Consider the following 22,042-nt stretch of genomic DNA (forward strand, 5'->3'; position numbering starts at 1 on the left):
CACTAAGTTTATATGACCATATGTTACCTTCATTATTTGAATGAAAGAAAAATGTACCTTAAATTTCTTTCCTTCACTTTCATTAACCTAAATTTTAAAGATGTTTTTAGTCTTTTGTTGTTTTGTAAAGAAAGTATTTGTATTTAGAGATTATTCCCTTGCCTACTTTATTTTAATACTCTAGTAAATACTGTGTAATGTTATGTATGTGTGTATGACGTATGTTAAGCCAATAACCAGGTGCTAGTCACTGCTGCACTATGCAGGTATGGTCAGCTAGCATCATATCAGAAATATCAGCTTTACATGTTGCTACCACAAGCCGCCCTCTTATTTCTGTTTTTGACCATATCTTATCTTTTTAGTATATTAGATATCAAAAATAGATTTTTATTGGTGAAGCTGGGATCTTGTTAACTTGCATAATGTATGTTGGAAATGAGCTCTTACTAACTGTAGATGTTCAAGGTACGTGAATTAGCTGAAATTTCTTAGGCCCAGTTTTCTACTCTTGCATGAGTGGGGCTTAAGAATTTAGTTTGCCTTTAACTTGAACTCTTGGGGATGATGGTTTTTGCTAAACCTAATATCTATCTGTAAACTCTGGATTTTCTGTCAACTATATGGATTAAGTTCCTGTTTCTGGGCTATTAGGTGTTTGTTTTCAGTGAACCTTTCGTGAAAGTGGTGGTTGGAGTAACTGAAAGGCTAGAGAGCTGGGATTTTTCTTAATCCTGCAGAACAGGTCATAGGAATTGTTTTTGCTTATTTGCTAATAAATGCTTAGATAATAAATGTATGTGGCTCAGAATTGGGCCTAGGACCTCAGATTTCTCCAGCAACTACAGTTGTCTGGCAAAATAACCTAAAAATTTTATCTAAACATGGCTCTGGTCAGTTTTGTACAAATCATACTGATTTGTAAATTTTGAAGTCCTAACTCTTAAGCTATCTTTAGTAAAGATTTGAGAATTCCCTAAATGAACATAGCAGATCTCTGATCAATTGGAAAGGAAAAAAAAATTTTAAAAACTGGGTATCTCCAATGATGGCTATATTTTGTAAAGCTCTTATTATTTAAAATAGTAACTTGGTATCTTGAGTTAGTATGACTTTTAAAAAATGTATTTAAAATACGAGGTCATATCTTTTATTCCCATGTGATAGTCTCTTGATTAAGGATTGTGTTCCCCTTCTACTTTTACAACTGTAAACTCACTTGTTCAGGATTATTCAGTACTCTATTAAAGGTCAGCTCTGAATAGAATTATGTCTCATGAGTCTCAAGCCAGTTCTCTATTACTAAACTGTGTCATTTACTGTGCTGTTGTAATTGAAAATGCAGAAAAATCCAAGGATAAGCTTATTTTCTCTTCCATAATTAAATTATTGCATCCTGTATATAATAGTGAGCTATCAAAGTATAGATAGGAATAAACAGAATTCTTGACAATCTGTATAAGATTAATATAAACTCTAGTACTGCAAATATTATGTGAATGTTACTATTTTAAATCATGAGAACTGTTTAACTTTGCTATCATTTGCCCCTAATCTCCAAGTAATGTGACTCTACATTTTATGACAATACAAATTTTTTTACTTAATGTGTATTTATGCATCCATCTCTAATTCACTTTTTACTGTGAAAAATTTCAAACATAGAGAAAAGTGGAGGGATTACTGTAATAGCCATTTACCCTTTACCTAGATTTAACGGTTACAAACATTTTTCTGTATTTGCTTCATCTCATTTTAGTGATTTCTGAAGTATATTTAAAAGTAAAGACATACATAACTTTCATTTTGAAATAATTCAGCATGAATCTGTAAAAAACATAGACATTTCCATATATATATATATATATATATATATATATATATATAGCTCCAATTATCCTACAAAATTACTTAGAATTTCTTAATATTTCTAATAACCATTCCATATTTAAATTTCCCCAGTTTGCTCTCAAAATGTGTTTAAATGCTGGTTTGTCAAACGTGGATCCAATCAAGTAATACATATCACATTTATTGTGTACCTCTGTTACATATCTTTTAATCTAGAAGAGGATCTCCTTCCAAACCATTTTCTTTCTCATGACTTTATTAAACAGGTCAGTTGTGCTTCATAAAGTTCTTTCTCCCTGAATTTTCTAATTGCTTCTTTATGGTGTGATTCAACTTATTTCTTTGTCTCCAGTATTTCCTATAGAAAATCCAAAGGCTTGATCGTAATCTCCACTGTATCACATCAAGTGGCATGTATTGTCTAGTTGTTGCTGCTATTTGTGACTCTCAATTAAGACTGATCCTTGGATTAAGTTGGTGATATCTGATTCTTCCATTGTAAAGTTAATATTGTATTATATGTTTGAGATAGGCAAGAACTTTGTGGGGAGATAGTTGGTGGCGTGGAAATATCTAGATTCTCATCATCGCTTCACTTAATAAGCTTAGCATCCATTGATTATTCATACCTGAATTAGTTCTCTCATTGAGGGTTGTAAGTTGGTGATTTTCTTGATTTTCTAAATTCCATTATTTCATCTACATTTATTTGTTGATGTACTTCTAAGAGAATTTTTCAATATTAACCTATGTTATTTGGTTACCCTAAAATATAGTCCTACTGTGAAGGCAGGATAAATACTTTTCTTTAACTACCCGTTTTTAGTTCAGGGGTAGGTGGTGATAAATGAGTTGTTGCTGTTATTGGTGGTGGTGTTTTTTTCTTTTTCCTTTTTGTACGGCTGTATTTATGACTTTAAAATTTTCATGTGTTCCAGTCAGTTGTAGTCATTATTCTTTTTGATGTTTAAATTGTCCCAGATTTGGCCAGGGGAGTCCCTGATTGCTATGTAGTTTTGACATGTACTCATTAGACTTTAAAAGAGTACTTATTTTCTGGCATAACATGATATAAGCCTCCTGGTACATTCCTTTCCAGGTCCTACAATCAGCATTTCCCTGTGGAGATCTTTTTTTTTTTTTTAAGTGGGAATGGTATTTAGAGACCAAATCTGAATGTTATACCTGCTCATTAATAGTGGGATAGCATTCCTTCTTGACCTTTTCAGTGGAAAGTTTAGAAAATACAGATGTGTGTATGTGTGTGTGTGTGTGTATGTATTTAAGTGACCAGATCATATTGATATTTCCATTTCAAAATTTTAGTAAACTTTAACTTCAGAATATTTTTTAATTTACAGAAAAGCTGCAAAGATCGTCCAGAGTTCAGGCATACCCCTAACTCAGTTTCCTCTGTTGTTAACATCTCACATTACCATGGTACATTTATGACAAATAACCAACGTTGGTACATAACTATTAACCAAACTCCAAACTATATTGCATTTCACTGTTTTTTCCACTAATATGCCTTCCAAGATACACCTTACATTTAGTCTTCATGTCTGTTTAGTCTTCTCTGGTTTATGATGCCTTCTCAGTCTTCACTTGTTTTTCCTGACCATGACAGTTTTGAGGGGTCCTGGTAGGTATTTTGTAGAATGTTTCTTGATTTGTTTTTTTTTTTGTTTGTTTTTTAAAAGATTATTTATTTATGTATTTGAAAGAGAGAGACAGCCAGCGAGAGAGGGAACACAAGCAAGGGGAGTGGGAGAGGAAGAAGCAGCCTCCCAGTGTAGGAGCCTGATGTGGGGCTCGATCCCAGGACCCCGGGATCACGCCCTGAGCCAAAGGCAGACGCTTAACGACTGAGCCACCCAGGCACCCCTCTTGATTTGTTTTTTTATGATGGTTTCCTCTGGTTAGACTGGGACTCTGGGTCTTGGGGATGAATATCACAGAGGTGAAGTGCCCTTCTTCTGATCACATAGCAGGGGTACATGCTATCATGTTTTTAAGATTTCTTTACTATAAAGTTACTTTTTCCTCCCCTTTCTGTTTGCTCTTCTTTTGAAGTAAGTCAGTAAATGCTGCTCACATTTGGGAAAGTGGAAAAGTTAAGCTCCACCTCCTGGAGGGCATAGTATTTACATGAACTACTTGGAATTCTTTAAGGAAGAATTGTCTCTTCTTCCCCCATTTGTTTATTTTTTAATTTAACCAGTTATTTCTATCAGTATTGACTACTTGATATTTGTTTTATATCTTGGGTTATAAGTCAATACAATGTTATTTATTTTGTTGCTAAAATTATTTCAGCTGTAGTCATTGGGAGCTCTTGCAGATTGGGCTCTTGTGATCCTTTCTTTGATATGCCTCTTTTTTTTTTTTTTTTTTTTTTTTGAGTACTTTTTACTTTTTGGTACTATTAGGTGCTCCAGACTCATCTTGTATTGTCCCTGCCCTAGTCCTAGAATCAGTCATATTTGTTAGGACAGCAGTATCTAAAAAACAGGATCTAGGTTCTTGGTGTGCTTGTTGTTCCTTCTAGGCCTTCTCTGCTGACAGAGCTGGGAATTAAATGTGTGTACACTCACCTGTGTGTGTGCTACATCTATAAAATTGTTTCTTTATCCATTTGCATCCATGTTAAGGTAAACAGGAGTTCATACCCATGTCTCTGACTCTAATCTAGTATACATTGGTTCATGCTAGCCTTCCTCCTCCTTGGAAACCTTCACTTTCTAAAAGTGAGAACCCTGGCTCCCACCAACCATCATTTCTGTGTTTAACCCAAGTAGTGTGTAAAACAGTCACAGAATGGTTAAACTGTATCCCTGCTCCATTTTTTTTTTAAAGAAAAGTCTTTTTTAAGTTTTTAAATTAAAATCTCACACTGAGAAATTATTGAGGAGATTATTGGTGAGATGATTGATTTAGGAACTAAATCCAAAGGCAAGCTCTCCACTCTGTCATCCACTCAGGTAGGACATACAGTGGGAGAGGCAGGGTGGCTGTGGAGAATCAGGATCCCTGCTAGGCAAGTTTGAGCCTTTGACCCAAGCTAGCTCTTTAGTTCTGCCCAAGCCCTGCACATCTACCTGGAAGCTGCTGATACCAGGAGAGGCAGGGAGCTGCAAGACCACTGAGGAGCCAGCCACTAAGTCAGGGTGTGGGGAGCTTGTGATGGCAAGGAAGCCTCCACACTTTAAGCTGCTGGGTACATTTGGGAGTCCCTGCTGTATAACTCTTTGGAATGGATCCGTGGTGGTCCTCTTCTGATTCCAGAAGGCATGACCTTTGAGAGGAGGCAGCTAGCAGATACCTTGTGACTGCAAGATCACACCACCTGGCTTCCAACCACCAGTCCTGGGACTGGGCGTGAAGGAAGGGGTGCTGGCCCAAAGGGAGGTTTCTTTGGCTCTTCCCTGTTGATCCCAGCACCTCAGTCAGCCAGCCCATTCTCACATACATTAGTTATATTTAGTGATATATATTATAGTTATATACTAAAAAGAGAAAAAAACCTGCCTGAAAAGAAACTCCTAAAGAACCCATGTGCCTCGGGAAGTTTACTATCCCCTCATCCCCCACCTCCTCTAAAATAAATCATCTAGTTTGATCTTCAGGAAACCCCCACTCACCCCAACTCCCCCCACCTTGGCCCTCCTTTGTCCCCATGACCTTGGACTGCCCCCCAGCTCCCGCCCAGCACCTGGCAGCAGCTGTCTTATCTGTCTTATTTCTGACCATCCATCTGAGCCATGGCTTTCTGCCAGGTGCCCGGGGGACCACGTTGGCTGTGGGTGGTGGAGGTGAGTGGGATCCAGGTGCCCTGGTAGCTTGGTGGAGACCAGGCCCAGAAGAGACTGAAGTTTGCAGGAGGGGAGCAGACCACAGCTGTCATGGTGCTGTTGCTGCTCTGAAAGCCCTCAGAGGCATATAGCTTGGAGAACATGGCCAGTGCATCAGGAAAGTTGGGCGGTGTGGCAGGTGTGTTGCTGAGGGTGCTGATTATCTGGTGGCGGTGGTGGTGGTTGTTGGGAATGGTGATTTTTTGGAAAAACCACTCAGGGCGATCTCCAGCTGCCAGTGGGCTACCTGCGCAGCAGTTGTGCGCCTGGTTGGCAGTGCAAGCTAAGCTGCTATTCAGCTTCTTTTTGATGCATCTTCCATTTTGGTATTTTGAAGTATGTTTAATAATTTATTTTGGACTTTTGCCCAGCCAGCATCAACATTAGATTTGTGAATCTCTAGTTTCTAAAGTCTTTCTTTGTCCCATTTAGGGAAAACCATCAGTACTGCATTTTCTCTAATCCAGTCTGCTAGTCACCTTTTGTTTCTTCACAGATTCCTAAAAATTATAAATGTGTGTTCATGAGTTAGAATCCTTGGGGCTCACAGATCCTTTGGATGTATCCTTTATGCAAAAAAATGGGGGTGGAGTAAAATTTTTATAAAATTTCATAAAATTTTCATAAAGCTTTGTATCACTTAGGTAGCCCCAAGTTAAAAATTCCTTATCTTCTGCCCACTTAAAAATGGCTACTCTTTATTCTCTTATTTTAAAAACATTTTAATTAATTAATACATTAAGTTATGTTCTCATACAGAGATTAAAACATTACAGTTAAAACCAAAGTTCTTCCTTGATCATCTTTTAAAAGTCTCTTTCCTAGGTATTCTCACTGTTTTCATGATGGTTTATATTCTTCAAGTTTTTTTTTTTTTTTTGTATGCCACCATCGACAAATATACATGCCCATCAAAAGAGTATATTTGTTTTCATAAATGATATCAGATGGTTGTTATTACATAATTTTTGTTTTCCACTTGGCAATATTGCTTGGAGATTTTTAATATCACTGCATGTTCTACTATATTCTTTCCAAGTGTTGTGTAGCATGTTATGTGTAACTTACCATAGTTCAGAGAGATCTGAAGGGCTTGTTAAAATGTTAAATGCTGAAGAGAAAAAGAAAGAGAGAGGAACAAATCAAGAAACAGACTCTTTACTATAGAGAACAAACTGATGGTTACCAGAGGGGAGGTGGGTGGGGACATGGATTAAATAAGTGACAGAGATTAAGGAGTGCACTTGTGATGAGCCCAGAGTGATGCATGGAAGTGTTGAATCACTCACTATATTGTACACCTGAAACTAATATAACACTGTATGTTAACTGGAATTAAAATACAAACTTAAAAAAATGTTAAATGCTGGATCTCACCTTTAGAATTTCTAATTCTTTAGAGTTGGTGTGGCCTGAGAGTAACTGGAATTTGAACCATGCTGTTGGGGCCTGGTATTATTTTTCTAAACTATGGTAACTGAAATTCATGCATATCAGAACTATGCAAAGCAAGGATTGCCTGTATCCTTTTTTTCTTAAATTCCAGCGTAGTTAACCTACAGTGTTACATTAGTCTCAGTTGTACAATATAGTGATTCAACAGTTACATTATTACTTAGTGCTCATCAAGATAGGTGTACTCTTCACCTATTTCACCCCTGCCCCCTACCCACCTGACCTCTGGTAACCATCTCTTTATTCACTGTAGTTAAGAGTCTGTTTTTTGGTTTCTCTCTTTTTTTTTCTTTGTTAGTTTGTTTCTTAAATTCCACATATGAGTGAAATCATGTGGTATTTGTCTTTTTCTGACTGCCTTATTTTGCTTAGCCTTATACTCTCTAGCTCCATCCTTGTTGTTGCAAATGGCAAGATTTCATTTTTTTATGACTGAATAATATTATATATTATTATTATTATTATTATTAAAGCTTGGAAAAAACAATATATACTATTTGCCTATATGTGCACAAAATATTTCTGGAAAGGTATAGAAGAAACCAATAACACTGGTTGTTTATAGGGAAAAGAATTAGTTACCTGGGAGACAAGGGGGGAGGCAAACGTGTTGTTACTTGTCCCTTTTATATCTTTTGAGTTTTAACTACCGTGTGTATGTGCTACTTATTTAATCCAGGAATAAATGTTTTTCTTTTGTTAAAGAACAAAGAAGATATGTTCTGTTTGCATAATAGTTTATTGAGTCTGGCTGAGTTCTTCGTATCCGTTAATTCTCATAACTGTCACGTGTCATAGATGCATTTATTATCCCTGTCTTAGGGATGTGGAAATGGAGGCTTAGAGAGATTAATTAATTAGCCTAAGGTCACAGAAAGTGATAGGCCAGGGATTTGAATGTAGGCATTCTAACTGTAGATCATGAACCTTAATCATTATGTTAGACAAAAGCACAGAAGGGATTGAAATCATTTAGAGTAAGTGCCATTAGAAACAGTCAAGGGTTCGTGTGTTTGCTTAGTTCCTTTAGTTGTATGCGTTACGTATCTCAATATTTTATTCACTGCCCATGCCATGTAACTGAATTAGTAATCTTTTGGCTTTTAGGGAAAGTTGTTTTTTATTACTTTACAGCTGATGTTTGTGCAGCATATAATAGTTTATTCATTTCACATAATTGCACGATAGATTAGTGATTTGTTTAGGCATTTGTGCTTTCTCTGTGTATGTTATCAGTTCTGAAAAAGAAAGTGAAGGTGGACAGAGATTCCCCTTGTAAATTTAGACCCATGACTTGTGTATGAGTTGATGTGTATGGAAGCAGAGTTACATACATTTCAGTAATCATGTCATAGTGTCTCTTTTCACTTGATAGTAGTTCGTTAATTCAGGTTAATGACAACATACATTTGAACTTTCTATATTTTTAGTAAATTGGTAAACTTGCTTTATGACTTATATAATATTTCTAAACTACTAGATTTTGGAAATTTTGCCGTATATGACTTTTTCCCCCATAGATATCACCGATCAGTGGCATCATTAATTAGGCTGTACTTGAGATGCAAGGTAGAATATTATATCCATCTAGCCTTCTTTAGCCTTGCATATAACAAGTTTTTATTTGTTTGTAACTAATCTTGGATATCACCAGTAAGAAGGAGAAAGTTGGAAAGTAAGACGTAATAATAGGTTGATAAAATCACAAGTTATTCTCATGTATGTCAGGGTAGTCCAGGCATTGATAAGCCTTCTTGTGGTTTACTAACTGGAGAGGAGGTTGTTTACTTGGTCTGTATGAAGGTCAAATGAGACTTTGTGCATCAACAGAAAGCTTTAATATTGGAGGTGAAAAGGTATGTGGGGAAAAAGCACAGTTAAAATTCTGATAAACAGTATGTACCTGAATATATTTTCCCTTTCTCTTTGATATTTGCTTTGTAAAATTATATAAGCTTAATGATTTTTTTAGCTTAATTTCCTGGGTTTCTGCTGCCTTCTATAACTGTTGTCAAGTTACATAATTTGTGAATTTTATCTTGTTAACTGAACATCAGTGAACTCTTGTACTGTGTCTCAGCTTAAATGTCAGCTACTTAAAGAGCCCTTTCCTAAGCATCCTGTCACAAAGTAGCTTCTCTCCATTGCCATTACTCTGTTCATTGCTCTGGTTTATTTCCTTTATAGTATTTACCACCATCAGACACAATCTATTTTTCACATTTGTTTACTTGTATTCCAGCACCTGGAATACTGTCAGGCAGATAGTGGGAAGTTATTCTTTGTTAAATATGTTGTAAATAATAGAATATTCTCATATTTTTCTTAAAAAGTTTCTTGTTGTAGGGGTGTCTGGGTGGCACAGTCGGTTAAGTGTCCAACTCTTGGTTTCAACTCAGCTCGTGATCTCAGGATAGTGAAATTGAGCCCGGAATCAGGCTCTCTGCTCAGCGTGGAGTCTGATTGAGATTTTCTCTTATCTCTCCCTCTGCCCCTCCTGCTTGTGCTCTCTCTCTCTCAAATAAATAAATAAATAAATAAATAAATAAATCTTTTTTAAAAGTTTCTTGTTGTATAGAGTAAAAGATCATTTTTCACCAAGTGTGCCTGTCTTTCAAAAAGAAAAGAAGCATACAGATTTCTTTTCCTGGAATACCTAAACTCTTTGGCTTAAACCCTATCAGTTAAAGGCAAATAGGAACAGGCAGCTTTCGAAATCTATGGCTCTGCACTGTTAGTGATGCGTTGGGCATCAGGCTTCAGGCTGATCTGTTTAGCTCTTTTAAAAAACAAAAAACAGGGTGTGTATTCTTTTTCTTTTTGCTATGTGTGTATAGTTTATTATTATTTTTTGATGTAAAGTTTGGTGATTCATTAGTTGCGTATAACACCCAGTGCACCATGCAATACGTGCCCTCCCTACCACCCATCACCAGCCTATCCCATTCCCCCACCCCCCTCCCTCCTGAAGCTACCCTCAGTTTATTTCTCAGAGTCCATAGTCTCTCATGCTTCATTCCCCCTTCTGATTACCCCCCCTTTCTTTATCCCTTTCTTCCCCTACCGATCTTCCTAGTTCTTATGTTCCATAGATGAGAGAAACCATATGATAATTGTCTTTCTCTGCTTGACTTATTTCACTTAGCATTATCTCCTCCAGTGCCATCCATGTTGCAGCAAATGTTGAGAACTCGTTCTTTTTTTTTTTTTTGATAGCTGAGTAATATTCCATTGTATATATGGACCACAACTTCTTAATCCAGTCATCTGTTGAAGGGCATCTCGGCTCCTTCCACGATTTAGCTATTGTGGACAATGCTGCTATGAACATTGGGGTGCATATGGCCCTTCTCTTCACTACGTCTGTATCTTTGGGGTAAATACCCAGTAGTGCAATGGCTGGATCATAGGGTAGCTCAATTTTTAACTTTTTAAGGGACCTCCACACTGTTTTCCAGAGTGGCTGGAATATAATAATATATATCTCTCATACCTTTCAAATATTATTTCCTGTTACTCAGTTTTTATTAGTAACATAAAATTGGATTACACCTCTACGTTTGGACAGTTGTTTAGGCTGTTCTCTCTGCTGATCTCCTTTCTTTAAGAGTATTGGCTATCTAGTTTTGTTTCTCTGTTACCTCTTCTTCATTTGTCTTTTCTTTTTTCTAACTCTTCTCTCTCTCGGTCTCTGCCTTTCTTCCCCCCTACAATCTGTGAAAATCCCTTAAACCAAACTACTTCACTAATTTCTTACTATAATTCAGTTCCTTATTGGTTTTAATGAACTTTTATTTTTTTATTTTTTAGAACATTTTATTTGACTTACATCTTACATACATTTGTATTTAAAAAATTAAATTCAATTAACATATAATCTATTATTTGTTTCAGGGGTACAGGTCTGTGATTCATCAGTCTTATATAATACCCAGTGCTTATTACAATAGGTACCCTCCCCAGTGTTTTTCACCCAGTTACCCCATCCCCCCCACCTCCCCTCCAACAACCCTCAGTTTGTTTCCTAAGATTAAGAGTCTCTTATGGTTTGTCTCCCTCTCTGGTATTGTCTTGTTTCATTTTTTTCCTCTCTTCCCCTCTGATCCTCTGCCTAGTTTCTTAAATTCCACATATCAGTGAGATCATATGATAATTGTCTTTCTGTGATTGACTTTTTTCACTTAGCATAATACCCTCTAGTTCATCCACGTTGTAGCAAATGGCAAGATTTCATTTTTGATGGCTGCATACTATTCCATTTTGTGTGTGTGTGTGTGTGTGTGTGTGTGTGTGTGTGTACACACACCACCTCTTCTTTATCCATTCATCTGTTAATGGATATCTGGGCTCTTTCCATAGTTTGGCTATTGTGGCCACTGCTGCTATAAACATTGGGGTGCAGGTACCCCTTTGGATCACTACATTTGTATCTTTGGGGTAAGTACCCAGTAGTGCAATTGCTGGGTTGTAGGGTGGCTCTATTTTCAAGTTTTTGAGGAACTTCCATATTGTTTTCCAGAGTGCTGCACCTTAATGAACTTTTAAAAGTCATATTTACTCAGGCATAATTTATATACAGTAAAATATATTCTTTTCAAGTGTGCAGTTCCAGAAGTTCTGAGAAATGCATACAGTCATATTACCAGCACCACAGTCACCCTCCAGTCACTTTGTGGTTAGTCCCTTCTCCTGACACCCAGGCAACCACTGATCTGATTCTGTTGTAGCTTCTCTCAGTAGGTTTTCTCCTTTTCATTGCTGTGTAGTTTTCCTCATATGAGTACACTACAGATTGTTTCTCTGCTCACCAGTTAGACATTTGGGTTGCTTCCAGTTTTTAGATATTTGAATGAAACTGCTGTACATATTTCTGTATAGGTCTTTCTGTACATAGATGTTTTAATTTCCTTGGGCAAATAGAGTAAATTTGGAGTGAATTGTTGGCTCGTATGCTATGTGTATGTTAACTTTATAAGATATATTACCAAACTTTTCCAAAGTGCCTATACCGTTTTGCTTTCTAAGCAGCAATGTATGAGTTTTAGTTAATTTACATCCTCAGGTACACTTGTATAGTATCAGATTTTAAAATTAGGCATTGTTTGGGTATGTAGTGATATGTAAATGGTTTTAATTTGAGTTTCCATAATTAGTGTGATATTGAGCATCTTTCTCTGTCTTTCATCATGTGTGTCTTCTTTAGTGAGCTGTCCAAATCTTTTGTCCATTTGAAAAATTGAGTTCTTCTCAGGTTGGTTGATAAAGTTATTTATAAGATTTGTGTATCATAAATATTTCCTCTCAGTCTGCAGCTTTTCCTTTTCCTAAGTGTCTTTTGAAAAGCAGCCTTAATGTATTTTTACATATTGTTTTCTGTCCTTGCCTATTTTTTGCTCAAACCCGTGTTTTCTTGAAATTTTTTTAGATAGAAAGATAGAAACATTTTTTAATGTTTATTAAATAAAAAACATTTTCCAAAAAAATTCCCTTTTTGTTTATTTTTTAAACTTTAAAAAAATATTTATTTGAGAGAGAGAGAGGGACAGTACAGAGTGAGAGGGAGAAGCAGACTCCCTGCTGAGCAGAGAGCCCTATGTGGGATTCCATCCCAGGATCCTGAGATTATGACCTGAGCTGAAGACAGATGCTTAACCGACTGAGCCACCTAGGTGCCCCCTTTTTGTAATATATAACTTACATATTTACATTTTTCAGTTACTAGGGAAAGTTTAGAAGGTTATATCTTGCAAATGGAAGTGTACTCTGTGGGAGAAAAGACCTTTCACTTTCTACTTTTATATGGCATGGCAAAACAGTATAATTGCTGTTATAATTAAAAGGATATATTATACTTAGAAAACCAAGACATCATAAAGAAAATTAAAAATTATAATTTTTATAAACTCAACAAATTATAAACTCAAAAAAAGTTGGAATACATATTGAAAGTAATGGGCTGCTATCCACAATACATAGTTTCTGCAAATCAATAAGGAAAGGGATATTTGAAAATTAAAACTGGTCAAAGGAAACAATAACAGATAATAGCCGAAGAAATATAACTGGCCAACAAACATGAAAATGGATACTCAACTTTACTAACAATAAAAGAAGGAAAAATTAAAACGCCAAGGAGATCGCTTATAAGACTGGCAAAGGAGAAAGAAATCCATGCTATCCAATGTGGGGAGAAGGCAAAAATGAGATATCATTTACCTTTTTTTCACAGAACAGTTTGATAATATCTTTTTTTTTAATATACACTTACTTTATTATTATTATTATTATTTTAAAGATTTTATTTATTTATTCGACAGAGATAGAGACAGCCAGCGAGAGAGGGAACACAAGCAGGGGGAGTGGGAGAGGAAGAAGCAGGCTCATAGCGGAGGAGCCTGATGTGGGGCTCGATCCCATAACGCCGGGATCACGCCCTGAGCCGAAGGCAGACGCTTAACCGCTGTGCCACCCAGGCGCCCCTTACTTTATTATTTTTATATTAATTTTCATTGGTTATAATAGTATGTATTTCATGATGATAGCAAGTGGCAGCTTAAAAAAAAAAAGTAGTTCCAGAAACCCATTCTAACTTTTTTAATTCTAAAATATTTCATAATTCTGAAAGAAGTCTCTAGAATAACATTTCAGATCAGTACCCCACAAAATATAGTCATTAACTTAAGGTATCTATACTTCTATTTATACACTCTGGCAAGGAGCAGACAAAGTTCATTTTAAAGGCTAATGTTTTAAGTTCCCAAGGTTCTAAAAATTAAATGTACTTTACTAAAAAGAATTTTCAAAACAATCTTTGAAATGATCCATACATATTTACTCATAGAATATCCCCCTGCTCAGCATTGCTCATTGAATGTTTTTTATGCCAACTAACAAAATAGGAATGAACTCATTTTTGAGTCAGATAAGCCACAAAATCCCAGTAAACTCCAACAAAGTATTTTGTGAATCAGAGTGAGGGTGGAGGAAATACAAAGAAGTTTAAAAAATTCCACATCAGGTATCAGCTGATGGTAATGTGAGCTTTTTACAAATGCTAGTGGATATCCCTGGGTGGGGTATGGAAGGGAGCTAATCTGGGGACATAACTGTGTATGCTGGTCTACTTAGTTATCGAAACACATGCAAGGATGCTAACGTGTGTAGCTTTTGTATTTTTGGTGACTTATTTTTGTTCTATTTTAAAGGAGATTTTACATATAATTAGTAAGCTAGATTTTTTCTTCTTATGAAACTCATTGGCTCTTGCTACTCAGACAACAGAAAAGGTTTTTATTGTTGTTCTTCTACCTCAGTCCTCAATTTTAGAGGCAAAATGTTTTCTCATTTGAAAGGTGGAGTCTTTTTCAAAATGCATGCTGGCCTCTCAGATTAATTATCCAGATGTCTGCCCCTGGACCTGTTCTGTCCTGTCCATTCTTCCCTTTCTCCATCACCCTTGTCCTCCTAGCTGTCTTGTGCTGTGGCCACCTTAATAAGCCTCAACAGCAAGATTTCTCAGGAAATAATCAGAAAGTGATTAGTCCTCAGTTTGATAATATCTATCAAGCTGTAAAGTGTGAATTCTGATGCAAGGTTTGGAGAAAAAAAGCGCTTCCATGCATTGTACCTGTACTCCATAGGTACCATGCTCTGTACTCCTTCTGCCTCTACAATTTCTTTTATAGTCCTTCCCTTAGGGTTCACCTTGGGCTTAAACCTCACTTAAAATTCTGCGTCAGTGTGTTTACTGTTTTCCCCACTATTCATGCTAAATCCCTGTAATGCATTCCTGATGCATTTTGATTAAAACCCAAATGCCTTGCCATGGTTTATAATGTTCCTTATGATCTGGCCATTGCTTGTTTCTTCCCTTGCTCTAGCAGAATGGCTGAGAGATTTTTACACAGCATGCACTTTGTTTTCTGCTTAGAATGCTCTTCCCTACTTCCTGGTACCTGCTCCCCCCTCACAAACATGTAGCTCCTTATGCTTAGGTCTCCACCTAAACATTGCTTTTCCAGAGAGGCTTTCTAATAAGTAGGTCCCTTTCATATCTGCTACCTCAACACCTTTTATTCATTGTGAAATCCTGAGCCCCTGTTGTTCTGCCACTAGAATTAAGACTTGAGTTATTTTTAGCATCAACATTATCATAAAGGAAACTGTTGGGAATACTCAGAACAAAGACTTAGCTTTTTCAAGTCATTCTCATTGGTTGGCTGTTTTTGATCATATTTTTCTAATCCTCAGAAGATGTGAAAACATATTGTTTAGGTATTTTCATCCTTGCCTTTGGATTGACTATCCTGTTTTAACATGGAACTTGACTATAAAATCATATAAAGTCACAAAGCTATTAATCTATACTTGATTGAGTGATAGAGTAATTTTATCACAGTTCTAAATAAAAATATGCATTTTAATGAAAGGGAAGAATTATAGATTAGCTTTAGTAAAATTATGTATATATAGTCCTGGATAGAATTTTCTCTGGCTTTAATTTTGTTTGGCAGATACAGTATTTTGTAAAATTATTACTAGCTCACTAACCTTTGGTATGTTTAAGCTGGTAAGTGACATATTCTTAGTTTTGCATTGGAAATCTATTCTTAAATTTAAAGCTAAAATATTGAAGTAGCTGAAGATTTATTTTGGCATGGAATAAATTAGTATTTTCTGATATTCTCGTACAGAAAACTTTGATGGCTCTGCTTCAGTTCTCTTGCTTTCTTGCCCTGTTCCCAGCACTGGATAATATATATTGTATACCTGGAAAATGGCATGCAAATCTGAAACTATATTTTCTTTTCTTTTTTTTTTAATAAAGATTTTATTTATTTATTCGACAGATAGAGACAGCCAGCGAGAGAGGGAACACAAGCAGGGGGAGTGGGAGAGGAAGAAGCAGGCTCACAGTGGAAGAGCCTGATGTGGGGCTCGATCCCATAACTCCGGGATCACGCCCTGAGCTGAAGGCAGACGCTTAACCACTGTGCCACCCAGGCGCCCCTGAAACTATATTTTCTGTAATTATTATCATCTTTCATTTCTAAGAATATAATAGTCACATTTGACATAGGACTTGAGGTTTTTTTTTTTTTTTTTTTAAAGATTTTATTTATTTATTCGACAGAGAGAGACAACCAGCGAGAGAGGGAACACAAGCAGGGGGAGTGGGAGAGGAAGAAGCAGGCTCATAGCGGAAGAGCCTGATGTGGGACTCGATCCCGTAACGCCGGGATCACGCCCTGAGCCGAAGGCAGACGACTAACCGCTGTGCCACCCAGGCACCCCAGGACTTGAGTTTTTTGAGTGGGTGCAGAAAATCAGAAAAGATGTAAGGATATTTCTCATGAGTATTTTGGTTAATAGATAATTAAAACATGTGATAAACTTACACTAACTTGACTCGTAATGAATTTGAAATACTCAACGTATTCAGTTTGAGTATATGAATATACTCGGCTACTGAGATTTTATACCTGTCAAATCTTAAAGAGACCTTGGAAATAAAGAAGTAATAATCATAGCAACTACTCATTTCACGTACTGTGTTAGGTATATATTATATTATTATTGTTGTTATTAATCCTTCCCCCAGTCCTGTAAGTATTATTTCTGCAGTTTTTTTCAGTGGCAGAAACCAGGACTCAGCAAAGTTATACAGTTAGCACATGAACTCTGTCTCAGGAGTACCTCTGCGTGGTGCTTCCAACTATTTGCACCAATTAATTTTCCAAAAGATGGGGAGACTGAACCTAGTGAAGCTGAAGGGCCTGTTCATCATCACACAGCTACTTAACAGCAGAGCGAGGACTTGGATCCCTGGCCTCCTGACTCACATTCCGGTGCACTTTTCACTACATCAGGACATGTTGGCTCCTGAGCCCCAAGTGACAGCCCCAAACAGCTGTGTTTATCTGTCTTGCATGTCCCAGCTTGTTTTGCTAGCTGAGCAAAAACTACTTAAAAGGATCCTCAATCTTCACCTTCCCATTCCCCTCCACTTACACTCATATACTCCCACTTGCCCCATGAATAACTTCACAGAAAGAATTGTGCAATGTCACTAAGCCTTCCTCTGGTGTCAGAGTTACTCCCTGAGAGAACATTCACTTCCTCATGACTCCAGTTTACTGTCAGATTGGCTTTCCCTCTTTTCTCTTTGATCGGAATCTTAGTTGTTTAAGCAGGAATTTGAGGAGCAGATGTTATACCCCTTGAAGAAGCCCTTTAATTCTCCTTAGTACTGTGTCTAATGACTCCTTAATCCTGTCCTTTTAACTCTGTGGCTAGCAGAATTAAGAGCGAAGTGGGACAGGAATGATGAGCTTGATGCTTAACTTTTCATTTTAATGTTGACAAAGAGAGCACATGAAAAACAGTGACACAGAGGGAAAACATCAGGTTTGTCTATACAGCTAAAGTAAGGTGAATATTAGTGTCGGATTGCTGAGATTTTGTATTTCCCTACAAATATAAATAGAGCAATTTTATAAAGCACATAGCCAGAGAAATGGAGCCACTGATTGTTTTTACTACCCTTTCTTCTTAAATTTTTCTATGCTTTAGATACTTATTTCCAAAGACAAATAAAAATGATTCACCAGAGAAAACAAAGTGATCTCATCAGTACTAGATCTTTTATGGTTAGTGAAGAAAATCGACTTCTCCAAAATGAGAGTACTGTTAACAAAGATATACCCTGTGAGCTGCTTTGGTTTAGCAGTCTGAACTATCTAATTATCAAAACTCTGATCTGCTTTTATATATATATATATATATATATATACACACACACACACACACACACACACACACACACACACACACACAGTTGTGTATGAATGTGTATATAAACAAATTGGGCTAAACTGCCAATAATTTTCTCAGTTTCTAATTAATCACTTGAAATTTAGGGTCTAATAAAGTAGGGTCTAATAAAGGTCTAATAAAGTAGGGAGCAATCACACAGTAATTTGAAAAGGAGGCAGTTTATTATGAAGAATTACTAATAGAGGATTGGAGAAATGAGGTATTGGCTAATTAAAAGTAAAGAGTACTCTAAATATAGGAATAGCAGATAAAAAGAGCATCTGTTACCCTAGGGTGGAGATAAAGCATTCAAGGTAGAGTCCTCCAGGACTGAGATCCAGACATTCAAGAGGACAAGGCTTTGGCTCATTGAATGATAAGGAATTTGTTGTGCTCTGTCAGCAGAACTTTCTAGAAACCTGTCTCACCAGACTCACTGTTATAGCACTGCCTAAGGGAGGTGCTGGGGGAAGCTGCTGGATGTTGCTGACTTCCAGGTACTTATAGCAGCCTGGCGTAGATAAGCTGTACAGGCTGTGGGAACCAGACACTAGAGAAGCCGTGTGGGGTGCTGGAGCCCACCAGGAGGAGCACACTGGACATAGTGGGGAAAGCCCCTTCCCCCAGCAATGTCTCTCTAGCACCCTCTACCCGCAAAACTTCATGCCAGAGGGCACAGGAAAAATATTTAAAGGGCCCAAATTCATTTTTGCAGAGCAGGCAGTGAAGGGTGAATTTGGAGCTGTTAGGCAATAAATGGACAACTGGCAAATCTGGTGAAACATAATTTTATATCTTATTATGGGAGCCTCCTTTTGGACTTAACATTTAGATTTGGGACCCTGCTCAAAATTTTGCTAAGGACCTCATTCCTTCCCAGCATTTTAGGAAGGATGCCATAAGGCCAGAGAGGCTTTTCTTTTTAGGAAGGAAGCGCCTTCCTAAAGCACATTTGTTTTTCTAGGTTTCTTTCCCATGAGCATCTGGTTTGGGAGCTTCAACTTCTCATCTGCCTTGACCCTTTGATCTGTGGCATTGTGGTAGAATTCCTCACACTGTCACACACTCTAACCTCAGAGCCCACTCAGACCTTTGTTTGAATTATCTTTGCATTGGAATTAGTACTTTGAATCAGTGCATTAAGAATGGCTTTTTGAAGAATAAATAAATATTTAAATAAATAATTAAATAAATATTTAAATAAATATTTAAAAAACTATCTGTTCATTTTAGGAGAAATGGTCAGTATAAATTTTGAGCACTAGTTTCTAGTTAGCAGTAGATGTAAAGAAAAACAGTTTCATAGGTAAATATCTGATTTGGATTTGGCAGCCTACCAGGAAGAATCATTCTTTTGTGGCCTAGCCAGATACACTTAAATTTTGTTTGTTTGTTTGTTTGTTTGTTTTTGTATATATTCTGTTTCTAGAAGATAAAATTATCATGATTAGTAGTTTTTTTCCACTGAAATATCCATTTATTTCTCAGCCTTGAAATTTTAGACTTAGAAAATAAATCGAAATAAGACTAAATAGCCTAAATTTTGTTAAAATTGTCTTATCATTGAAATTTATTTTATTTTCAGATTGGCCTTTAGGATAAATCAAAGAATTTGACTGTTTTTTTTTCTTTTGCCCACAGACTTACATTCATAAAGCAAGATATGAAGACAGTTTAAAAAGACAGATGTTCAGTTTTGCTTTTTGATAGAGAAATTTTATATTTGAGACTCTATAAAGTTAGTTGTCCAGCAGAATTCTTTATGGGTTTGTGTATTAATATCTATTTAAGGTGTTTAATTATTTGCTTTCCATACATATTTATTTGGTGATTTCTTTTTTGAGAATGGCACCTGAGATAGCAGGTACCTCTGAGATTGCTCTGATGTGTGTTACTTTACCATGCCATCTCTGAAGAATGTTATAGACTGTGTTTTAGCATGGCAAATAAGAAATTTTTACATGAAGAGGGGCGCCTGGGTGGCGCAGTCGTTAAGCGTCTGCCTTCAGCTCAGGGTGTGATCCCAGCGTTCTGGGATCGAGCCCCACATCAGGCTTCTCCACCAGGAGCCTGCTTCTTCCTCTCCCACTCCCCCTGCTTGTGTTCCCTCTCTCACTGGCTGTCTCTCTCTGTCAAATAAATAAATAAAATCTTAAAAAAAAAATTTTTTTTTTACATGAAGAGTTTACTTCATTTCTAAATTTGTAACTGGAAATCACATTTAGAGATTGTACAACTGACTTTTTTAGTACTGGTACTATTACCATCCAGATAGACTTCAATAGATTTCATTAGATTTTCTTTTGTTTTTTAAAGAACATTTTAGTTAGTAGTTCATTTTTCATGTGTTTTATGAGCCAGTAAGAATCTTCTGTTGTTCCAAAGTTGAGACCATTTTGTATTTATTTCATATTGTTAACAGCTGCACTTGTTCCATGCACTAGCCACTAGCCATATATAGCTATTTAAATTTAAACTACTTGCACTAGCCATATTTCTAGTGCTTGATAGAAACATGTGGCCAGTGGCTAGTGGTTACCATAATGGACAGCATAGATGTAGAACGTTTCCACCCTCACAGGAAGCTCTATTGAGCAGTGCTGGTCCTATAATATGCAGAATATATTGCAATTGTTGATATGACAGTTTTTTTTTGTCTCAGAAGGTAGATTTTTTCATTTCACAGTCCCAGTAATACACTTCGTATTGTTAGCCTTTTAAATTTTAGTCATTTGGTGGGTATACAGTGGTATCTCATTGTACTTTTACTTTTGAATTTTCCTGATGAAAACATGTTTGGGGAAAAATATGTTTTTAAGGTTTCACTTTTGTCTTTGGCTTTCAGCAAAGACAAAAGTTCGTGTCTTTTATCATTTTTCCAAAATTTTGACAGTCAGCTCTTCACATACTGCTTCTCTCTTTTTCCATTCTGCAATTCTAATGTGAGACTTTTTCACCATACATCATATGTACCTTAAACTTTTTCTGCATTTTCCATTTTTTGTCACTATGCTTCAGTCTAAAAATGATCTTTTAGCCACTAATTCTCTGCTGTTAAACCCATCCATTAGTTCTAAATTTCAGTAATTGTAGTTTTCATTCTAAATTTCTACATATTTTTTTAAATTTTCAGTTCTATTTATTATTATATACCTTGTCATTTAATTTCTTAATTACAGTTATTTTAAATTCCACGACTCATAAGTTCAATATCTGATACTCCCAATTTCTGTGAACTTGGATGAAAAATTATTTCTTTTCACTAACCTCTAACTGATTTTTAGCATTTCCTTTAATATGAAAGTAAGCAACAAAGTCACAGTTGTACTTGCAAAGTTCAGATACTTTCATATTATATTACTGTTATTACAATCATATTAAAATACACATTGTTTATGCTCATCACTGCTTTGAAATTACAGTAGTTATTAGACCTGCCTCTAGGCTTAGTTACTTGATACATTAGTACAGAAACTCACATATGTCACAAATTTAAAAAATTATTTTTGTAGTTATTTCTTTATCACATAAAGAATGGTTTCCAGTATATGTCTAATGCAGTTTTTTAATATGTTTAAAAAACATACTAAGAAGGAGTCCACAGACTTCAGAGTGAAGAATGATCCAGGCACAAGAAAATAGTTCTGTATAGTGTTGGTGAGATTGTGTCATTGCTCAGCTCAAAGCACTCTGATGGGTTTCCTGTGATTTCTCCCTGAGAGAACAAAAGCCAAAGGTCCTTGCAGTGGCTTACGTGGCCCTCCTTGATCTGCACCACCTCACTTGCTGCATTCTGACCTCTGCAACTCCTGTTTGGTTTGCTCACTCTGCTACAGTTATATCAGGGAAATGCCAGATACACTCTTGCTGCAGGTCCTTTCTAGTAGCTGTTGCTTTCCTTGGAAAGGGAAAGAAGGTATCAAAATATCTTCATAGCTTACTTCTTCACTTCATAGCCTACTCAGTCACTTACTTCCTGACCACTTTACTTAAAATATTTATCCCTCTCCCCTTGGTTCACATTTTCTGCCCTCCCCTCTCATTTTTCCCCCAGTTATTTCCTCAGC

General features: G+C 36.4%; 1 protein-coding gene across 2 annotated transcripts in view; it reads left to right on the forward strand.

Moving 5' to 3' along the window:
* Positions 1-22,042, forward strand: part of WDR70 (WD repeat domain 70) — a 299,029-nt gene that overhangs the window by 59,318 nt on the left and 217,669 nt on the right. The gene's annotated exons all lie outside the window — the stretch shown is intronic.

Source organism: Ursus arctos, unplaced genomic scaffold (genome assembly GCF_023065955.2).
Source record: "Ursus arctos isolate Adak ecotype North America unplaced genomic scaffold, UrsArc2.0 scaffold_15, whole genome shotgun sequence".
Classification (NCBI taxonomy): domain Eukaryota; kingdom Metazoa; phylum Chordata; class Mammalia; order Carnivora; family Ursidae; genus Ursus; species Ursus arctos.